This window comes from Oncorhynchus masou, unplaced genomic scaffold (assembly GCF_036934945.1).
Source record: "Oncorhynchus masou masou isolate Uvic2021 unplaced genomic scaffold, UVic_Omas_1.1 unplaced_scaffold_4583, whole genome shotgun sequence".
NCBI lineage: Eukaryota > Metazoa > Chordata > Actinopteri > Salmoniformes > Salmonidae > Oncorhynchus > Oncorhynchus masou.
The window spans coordinates 16,918-27,160 of NW_027010978.1; the positions used below are offsets into that span (position 1 = coordinate 16,918).

The 10,243-nt window shown below is 47.5% G+C and overlaps 1 long non-coding RNA gene across 1 annotated transcript; it reads left to right on the plus strand.

Annotated features, from left to right (window-relative positions):
• The first annotated feature begins 1,805 nt into the window (after positions 1-1,805).
• LOC135535181 (uncharacterized) lies at positions 1,806-4,143 on the plus strand. Its single transcript, XR_010454828.1, has 3 exons — positions 1,806-1,844; positions 2,824-2,917; positions 3,999-4,143. It is a non-coding gene; the product is annotated as an uncharacterized LOC135535181 (long non-coding RNA).
• The last annotated feature ends 6,100 nt before the right edge of the window (positions 4,144-10,243 follow it).

Consider the following 10,243-nt stretch of genomic DNA (forward strand, 5'->3'; position numbering starts at 1 on the left):
ATGCATATATGATGAACAGAGAGTAGCAGCAGTGTAAAAAGAGGGGTGGGGGAGGGGGGTACACAACGCAAATAGTCCAGGTAACCATTTGATTACCTGTTCAGGAGTCTTCTGGCTTGGGGATAAAAACTGTTGAGAAGCCTTTTGGTCCTAGACTTGGCACTCCGGTACCGCTTGCCATGCGGTAGTAGAGAGAACAGTCTATAGACTGGGGTGGCTGGGGTCTTTTACAATTTTTAGGGCCTTCCTCTGACACCGCCTGGTGTAGAGGTCCTGGATGGCAGGGAGCTTTGCCCCAGTGATGTACTGGGCCGTACGCACTACCCTCTGTCGTGCCTTGCGGTCGGAAGCCGAGCAGTTGCCGTACCAGGCAGTGATGCAACCCGTCAGGATGCTCTCGATGGTGCAGCTGTAGAACTTTTGAGGATCTGGGGACCCATGCCAAATCTTTTTAGTTTCCTGAGGGGGAATAGGCTTTGTCGTGCCCTCTTCACGACTGTCTTGATGTGTTTGGACCATTCTAGTCCAGATGATGCTGCGTTATATTTTAGGTCATGATGCTCCATTATATTTTAGGCCATGATGCTGTGTTATATTTTAGGCCAGATGATGCTGTGTTATATTTTAGGCCAGATGATGCTGTGTTATATTTTAGGCCATGATGCTACGTTATATTTTAGGCCACGATGCTGTGTTATATTTTAGGCCAGATGATGCTGTGTTATATTTTAGGCCATGATGCTGTGCTATATTTTAGGCCATGATGCTGTGTGTTATATTTTAGGCCATGATGCTGTGTTATATTTTAGGCCATGATGCTCCGTTATATTTTACACCATGATGCTGTGTTATATTTTAGGCCATGATGCGCCGTTATATTTTAGGCCATGATGCTGTGTTATATTTTACACCATGATGCTGTGTTATATTTTAGGCCATGATGATGCTGTCTTATATTTTAGGCCAGATGATGCTGTGTTACATTTTAGGCCAGATGATGCTGTGGTATATTTTAGGCCAGATGATGCTGTGTTATATTTTAGGCCAGGTGATGCTGTGTTATATTTAGGCCACATGATGCTGTGTTATATTTTGGGCCCATGATGCTGTGTTATATTTTAGGCCCATGATGCTGTGTTATATTTTAGGCCATGATGCTGTGTTATATTTTAGGCCATGATGCTGTGTTATATTTTAGGCCATATGATGCTGTGTTATATTTTAGGCCATGATGCTGTGTTATATTTTAGGCCATGATGCTGTGTTATATTTTAGGCCAGATGATGCTGTGTTATATTTTAGGCCATGATGCTGTGTTATATTTTAGGCCATATGATGCTGTGTTATATTTTAGGCCAGGTGATGCTGTGTTATATTTTAGGCCAGATGATGCTGTGTTATATTTTAGGCCATGATGCTGTGTTATATTTTAGGCCAGATGATACTGTGTTATATTTTAGGCCATGATTCAACCTACAACCAGAGGTGTTTCCACTCTGACAATGTTCAATATGTTCTTAGTTGATTTCTTCATAAATAATTGGCCTTTAAGGCCAATTCTTTGGAAAGATAGCAGAAGTGTTAATGAGGTTGGTGGGTTGAAGAACCAGTACAGGTTTTAGAATGATCATGTTTTAACTCTGTTAACTATGGCTGTAATGTATATGCATATATTTGTCATCTTTACAGTGAGTGTAAATCCTAATATTAGTATTGTTTCAGACTGACTGTACCAGCTACGTGCGTCTCATCCAGCCCTTCAATAAGACTCATGTGTGCGTCTGTGGCACCGGGGCCTACCAATTCCACAATGCACCTACATAGACCTGGGACGCAGTATTGAGGTGAGAAGGTGGAAGGATGGGAGAGAGGTGTGTTCCACTCTCTCTTACTGACTTGTCATCATCGTTTGTTGCCTTTGACGGATCCCAGAGAGAGACTCAATCCGCCTTTCTTTTTCCTAAAATACCATAAAAGCTTTATTAGGTTTACTGTCAACGGGTTTTATTGTTTGTGGCGGTCGTTGTAAAACGATAACACTTAAAGAATCTGTCCATTCACCCTTCCCGACAGAAACTCTTGACTTGTCAACTCTCTCTCTCTCTTTGTTTGTTTGTTGTTGGCTCTGATGGATCCACAGGTGGTTGGTGAAGGAGTTGACTCAACCTTGATGAGAAGTCCACATGATAAAAATCCAGCGGTGGCTTACACGACACAGCTACTATTTTACAGATATCAACCCACTGCTGTGTGATCTCAAAGATCAGTTGCCCCTTTGACTTGCTCCTCTTGTCCTCCACAAGGCATCCATTCCCCTCACAGTTTTCTCTTCTGGGGGGAGGGGCGGTTCTCTGATGTTGAGGAGGCTTAATAAATGTTACTGTGGAGGTCGAGACGGTTCTCTGATGTTGAGGAAGCTTAATAAATGTTACTGTGGAGGTCGAGGTGGTTCTCTGATGTTGAGGAAGCTTGATAAATGTTACTGTGGAGGTCGAGATGGTTCTCTGATGTTGAGGAAGCTTAATAAATGTTACTGTGGAGGTCGAGGTGGTTCTCTGATGTTGAGGAAGCTTAATAAATGTTACTGTGGAGGTCGAGGTGGTTCTCTGATGTTGAGGAAGCTTAATAAATGTTACTGTGTAGGTCGAGACGGTTCTCTGATGTTGAGGAAGCTTAATAAATGTTACTGTGGAGGTCGAGGTGGTTCTCTGATGTTGAGGAGGCTTGATAAATGTTACTGTGGAGGTCGAGACGGTTCTCTGATGTTGAGGAAGCTTAATAAATGTTACTGTGGAGGTTGAGGTGGTTCTCTGTGTGTCCTAGGAGCCAGCGTTCCGCCTGCTGAGCCATGCTGTGGAGTCTGGCCGGGGGAAATGTCCCTTTAGTCCACGGGAGCCCTTCACCGCCAGGCTCACCGGTAAGTCATGTGATATAGTAACATATGGCCATGAAATAGAGACCCCTTAAATCCAAAATGACTTCCACAACTGTCAACGCTGACTGTGACACATGCTGTACCTTTAACAACAAAAAAACAAAAAAAACATGACATTTGCAGTTTCACATGTTGATCTTACATTTCACACGTGAGACCCTGTTTTATCATGAACAGTATTTAATTTAGCGTTCACATGTTAACACCACCTTTTCACATGTGAGGAGAATAACATGTTTTCACTTCACATGTGAAAACCCCATTTGCAGTTTCACATGTAAGAAAACTTCACAGGTGTAACTTTCGCGTTGACATATGTAATTGTAAGTTCACACGTGGGGATGAAATAGTGTTTTTCACATGTGAACATGTGGAGTAAACATGTTTCAGTAGCAATGTCTGTATTGCCCGTCTGTAATAAGTTTACTAAGTCTCTATGTTTCCTACGTTGGTCCGTGAAATTTTCAAAAGCCTAGAGATAACATGTTTAATTAAACTGTGTTAAGTATTCTGCTCATTTTGAGGTATAGATGAATTGTGGAAAAACTGGTGAGATTTTTCCCATATATATATATAGTGTAGCCAAGCATTTACAGAGAGATTGAGCTGAGCTCTAGAACAAACAAATGATGGGGTTTTTAAACCATGGGGAAGGAACTGTGATAGGTTTAGGAAATATGAGGAGGTGTGTCTTCTGATTGATGATTGATTGTTGACTGATTGGGGAGTGATGATTTTCACCTGTGAGGGAGAAGGAGAGAAAAGAAACACACACACAGGATACACACACAGGATAACTGTATCCGTAACACCCAGGTTCTAGTCCTGCCCGTTTACTAAAGCGTGAAACTTAGAATATCACATGTCAAATGTTGAGAAACCATGTGTCTGAGTCATGTGACAGATGTTTCTTATTTTTCTTTCATGTGATTCAATTTTATTTCATGTGATTTGTTCATTCACGTGTCCGACAACCACCAGTTGACAGTCAGAGGACGTTTTTTTTAATGAGTTTATGTATTTGTGTTTTCCTACGTCGACCCCTTCCCTATTTCACCTCTAGATGGAGATTTGTATGCTGGGACATCAGTGGATTTTATGGGCACCAACACAGCTATATTCCGTACCTCTGTGCACAGCAGCAAACAACACTATATACGCACTGAGGCCTACCAGGACCACTGGCTCAATGGTGAGACAGCTATATTCTGTACCTCTGTGTACAGCAGCAAACAACACTATATACGCACTGAGGCCTACCAGGACCACTGGCTCAATGGTGAGACAGCTATATTCTGTACCTCTGTGCACAGCAGCAAACAACACTATATACGCACTGAGGCCTACCAGGACCACTGGCTCAATGGTGAGACAGCTATATTCCGTACCTCTGTGCACAGCAGCAAACAACACTATATACGCACTGAGGCCTACTAGGACCACTGGCTCAATGGTGAGACAGCTATATCCGTACCTCTGTGTACAGCAGCAACCAGCACTATATACACACTGAGAAAACAAACCTCCAAGACTGCAGTGAGCTAATGAGTAGAAGTTTACGTCCTCATCGTGATATAATTTGTTTCCGTCCACGCAGAGCCAGAGTTTGTGGGTTCCTTCTCTATCCCAGACACACACAGTGTGGACGATGACAAAGTCTATATCTTCTTCAAGGAGACAGCTGTAGAGTCCAGCCAGTGGGACAAGAGGGTTTACAACAGAGTGGCACGCGTCTGCAAGGTGAGGGCGATGATATGACCATATGGAGGAGAGATACTGTAGCAACTTTAGCCCAACACCTAGCGACCTCACCTTGAGTTCTCAGACCTCTTGGCATAACGGTTAAGGTGTTGGCTTGACAGTCGCAGGTTTAAGTCCCTGTTGGGACTACTGTACATATCCCGGATATGGAGAACAGATATATACCGTAGGAATTTGTCCCAACACCTAACCACCTCACCTTGAGTTCTCAGACCTCTTGGCGTAACGGTTGGGGCTACCCCCGAATTCACTACAATATTATCACAAAGGGCTTAACAGAGGATCCAACAGTAATAGATCCGACAGTAATAGATCCTACAGTAATTGTCAGGACCCGGTTTAGAACCTGGGTCTCCGGAGTGAAAACAGTCACTTAACCAACTGAGCCACGAATAGTCAGCAGAACCCAGAAGATGAGGCAGACACAGCAGTACTTAAGACAGTGTATTTAATAAAGAAAAAATCCTAAAATACAAAAAATGGCAAATCAAAAAGGTGGTAGGAAAAACACAAAAAGACCTCAAAAGAAACTCACCAAAAAATAAACAAAAACAAAAAACAGAATACCACAAGAACTTCACCCGGAATCGACAAGAGCACACAGAACACTAGGGCAGGGTGCTAACATACAAACACAGAGCACAGAACTGAGGGAAACAAAGGGTTTAAATACAATCAGGGGAAATGAGACACAGGTGCAAACAATAATGGGGATCAAAGGGAAAAACACAGGGACAAAAAGCACAATGGGGACATCTACTGACAAAAACCCGGAACAACCCTGGCCAAATCCTGACAGAATCCCCCCTAGGAACGGCTCCTGACGTTCCTACCAGCTCTCTCAGGGTGGAGGACCCTGAACTGACGAATGAGGTCAGGGTCCAGGATGTCTTTGGCAGGAACCCAGGAGCGCTCCTCAGGACCGTAGCCTTCCCAGTCCACCAGATACTGCCAGGACCGCTGCACCCGGCGGGAATCAGTATCCGGTGGACGGTATAAGCCCGGCTGGCCTCCAATGACACGAGGCGGAGGGGAGTCTGTCTGCCGGGACAAGGGAGAAAAAAACAACAGGTTTTAACAATGACACATGAAATGTGGGATTAATCTTAAGGGATCTGGGTAAGTGTAGGCGATAAGAAACTGGGTTAACTCTCCTGGCAACCTTGAAGGGACCGATGTATTTTTGGGACAGCTTGCGAGACTCCACCCGTAGAGTAAGTCTCTTGTGGAAAGCCAGACTCTCTGGCCGGGCGCAGGGTAGGCCCGGGACGGCGTCTGTTGGCTTGTTGTTGATACCTCTGTGAGGAACGCATCAGATTAAGGCGGGTCTTCCTCACATAAGCCGACAGCGTCTGTGAACCTCAAGGCTGAAGGCACTCTGACTTCTGCCTCCTGGTCCGGAGCAATGGAGGAGCATAGCCAAACTGACACTCGTGCGGGGACATACCAGTGGAGGAGGAGGGCGCAGGTGTTGTGCGCGTATTCGGCCCAAACAATAAGGATGACCATGTGGACGGGTTGTCACGGAGTCATACATCGGAGGGGTGGTTTCCAGCTCTTGATTCATCCTCTCTGTTTGGCCGTTGGACTCCGGATGGTACCCTGAAGATAGACTGGCAGAAGCCCCCATGAGTTGGCAGAAGGCCTTCCAAAACCTTGAGGCGAACTGGGGACCTCTGTCCCAGAAACCATCTTGAGGAATGCCGAAGACTCGGAACACATGATTAATTACCAACTCAGCCGTTTCCTTGGCAGAAGGTAACTTAGTCAGAGGAACCTGGCACGCCTTTGAAAACCTGTCGATTATGACTAGGATAGTAGTATTGCCATGGGATGGAGGAAGTCCAGTAATAAAGTCCAATGAGATATGGGACCAGGGTCTGTGGGGAACAGGTAAAGGGTGAAGGAGTCCTTGAGGGCGGAGGTGAAGGTTGCCCTGGCAGCACATGGGGCAGGCATTGGCGAAAGTGGCAACGTCTTCTCTTATGGTAGGCCACCAGAACTTGCTGGATGAACTCCAAGGTCGACCTACGCCCGGATGACAGGTGAGGCAAGAGGTGCCCCCACAGAAGGACCTGAGTCCTCACTGCCTTGGGAACAAACAACCGATTGGCAGGGCCTCCTTTAGGGTCCGGTTCGCTGAGCTTGAGCACGTCTCACAGTATCCTCAACTTGCCACGAGATCGGAGCCACAATCTTAGCAGCAGGAAGGACAGGCATGTCCGTGTCATCTCGAATGGCAGGAGCGTAGACTCGGGACAGGGCATCCGGTTTGAGATTCTTCGACCCGGGCCCGATAGGTGAGGATAAACTGGAATCGATTGAAGAAAAGAGACCATCTAGCTTGTCTAGAGTTCAATCGCTTCGCCTGCTGGATATACTCCAGATTTTGTGGTCCGTAAGCACTTGAAACGGGTGAGAAGCCCCCTCGAGCCAGTGTCTCCATTCCTTCAATGCCATCTTAACCGCTAGGAGTTCACGATCCCCCACATCGTAGTTCCTCTCCAGTCGGGGTAAGCCGGTGTGAGAAGAAAGCGCACGGATGAAGCTTCTTGTCTTCACCCCTCTGAGACAGGACAGCTCCAACACCAACCTCTGATACGTCTACCTCCACCACAAATGGTTCATCCGTAGTCGGTAGTATCAGGATGGGAGCAGAGAGGGACGCGCTGCTTGAGTCCTTGGAAGCCGTCTCAGCTTCTCTTCCCCACAAAACCTTGCATTGCCACCTTTGGTTAAAGCTGAGAGAGGCTGCCACCAAACTGAAGTTCTTGATGAACTTGCGGTAAAAGTTTGTGAAGCCCAGGAAACGCTGAACATCCTTAACGGATTTGGGGGTGGGCCAATCCGCTACCGCCCCTACCTTCCTAGGGTCCATTTGGACTCGGCCGGGTTCCACTACAAATCCCAGGAATTGTACTCGGGATGAATGGAATTCACATTTTCGGCTTAACGTACAGATGGCTGTCCAGGAGCGTTTGAGTACTTGTCTGACATGCTTAGTGTGTTCTTGAAGGGAGCTCGAAAAGATGAGGATGTCATCCAAGTAAACGAACACAAATATGTTAAGCATATCCCTAAGCACATCGTTTATGAGCGCTTGGAACACCGCTGGGGCGTTGGTCAGGCCGAAGGGCATCACCAAGTATTCATAGTGACCAGTAGGCGTGTTGAAGCGGTCTTCCACTCGTCACCAGGTCTGATCCGCACAAGATGGTATGCGTTCCGCAGGTCAAGCTTAGTGAAAACAACTGCTTCCTGGAGCAGCTCGAAGGCTGTGGCCATAAGGGGTAGCGGGTAACGGTTACGGACGGTTATGTCATTGAGTCCCCGGTAGTCGATGCAGGGGACGTAATCCACCATCTTTCTTGGCCACAAAGAAAAACCCCTGCTCCCGCCGGGGGGTTGATGGACGCATGAGGCCTGCTTCCAGAGAGTCCTTGATGTAGGTATCCATAGCAGCTCGTTCGGGTGGAGATAGGAAAGATCCGACCCCTGGGGAAGCAAGTGCCCGGAAACAGGTCGATGGGGCAATCGTAAGATCTATGGGGTGGTAGCATGGTGGCCCTCTGTTTGCTAAACACCAGTTTGAGGTCATGGTAACACTCGGGAACTCGGGTCAGGTCGATGGATTCTAAAGACTCGGGAGTAGAACTCGGGGAATTCTGGAAAATACAAGTAGCTTGGCACGTAGGACCCCACTGCTTGATAGTGCCCACAGACCAGTCGATGTGAGGGTTATGGCTGTGAAGCCAGGGGTATCCAAGGACGAGAGGGAACTCGGAACAGGAGATCAAATGAAAGTTCATCAATTCCTGGTGTTGTGAAACTGAAAGTCTCAAGGAGGTAGTGACATGAGTGACAAGTCCAGATCCCAAAGGGCTTCCATCCAATGTAGTAACCCTCATGGGGTCACTTAGAGGTTCAGAGGGAACGCCATTCTCCTTCGCCCAGACACCATCCATGAAGTTACCTGCGGCTCCAGAGTCTACCAAGGCTTGAAGGTGAAGCTTGTGGTTGTCCCAGGAGAGGGTGACTGGAATGAGCAGACGGGAGTTGGACGGATGGGAGGAGGTTATGTTTCCCGTTACAGTTCCCCCCGGTCTGTACGGGACAGAGCGTTTCCCTGGAGCCCGGGACACGTGGAACGGAAATGGCCCGGTTTGCCGCAATATAGACAGCGTCGCTCCCTCATCCGGCGTTCTCTCTCAGCCTGGGAGATGCGTCCAATCTGCATGGGCTCCGGTGGAGCCAGCGATGATAAAGGTGGGGACTCGGAGCTGGGACTGATAGGGGCTAGAGGTCTACGGTTGAGTTCTCTCTCTCTCAGACGCTGGTCAATGCGTGAGGCCAACTTGATCAGGGACTCGAGATTGTCCGGTGGTTCCCGAGTGGCCAGTTCATCTTGGATAGTGTCGGAAAGGCCTTTCAGAAAGCACACCGTGAGCGCCTCGTTGTTCCAGCCACTCGCTGCTGCCACCGTGCGGAACTGGATGGCATAGTCCGTCACGCTGCGCCAACCTTGATGGAGAGTCAGGAGCTGTTTGGCTGAGTCAGAACCACTGCTTGGGCCTTGAAACACTCGTTTGAATTCCTCAGCAAAGGCAGAGTAGCTGGCACAGCAGGAACTATGGGCATCCCACACAGCAGTAGCCCAGGCCAGGGCTTTTTCCGACAGCAGGGTAATGATATATGCGATCTTAGACCGGTCGGTGGGAAACGACGAAGGTTGCAGCTCAAAGGAGAGAGAACATTGAGTGAGAAAGCCTTTACAAGCACTTGGATCACCTGAGAACCGTTGGGGAGGTGGAAGACGAGGTTCAGCCAGGGGGTTAACTGCCATGGGTACGTGAACCTGAGGTACTGGGACGGGAACCGTTGCCGGGGTAAGTCGATCAGATATCTGCTTTATGGAAGTCAGCATCTCCGACAGAAGATGAGAATGTCTAGCCATTAAGGCCTCTTGCTGAACCAGGGCGGCTTCGTGGCGTTGGACAGTCTCCTGGTGGTGGGACAGCGTGGCAAAAAGGTCCTGGGAACTGGCTGCCTCTGGGTTCATTTTTGGCTCTGTGTTTCTGTCAGGACCCGGTTTCGAACCTGGGTCTCCGGAGTGAGAAACAGTCACTTAACCAACTGAGCCACGAATAGTCAGCAGAACCCAGAAGATGAGGCAGACACAGCAGTACTTAAGACGGTGTATTTAATAAAGAAAAAATCCTAAAATACAAAAAATGGCAAATCCAAAAGGTGGTAGGAAAAACACAAAAAGACCTCAAAAGAAACTCACCAAAAAATAAACAAAAACAAAAAACAGAATACCACAAGAACTTCACCCGGAATCGACAAGAGCACACAGAACACTAGGGCAGGGTGCTAACATACAAACACAGAGCACAGAACTGAGGGAAACAAAGGGTTTAAATACAATCAGGGGAAACGAGACACAGGTGCAAACAATAATGGGGATCAAGGGAAAAACACAGGGACAAAAAGCACAATGGGGACATCTACTGACAAAAACCCGGAACAACCCTGTCCAAATCCTGA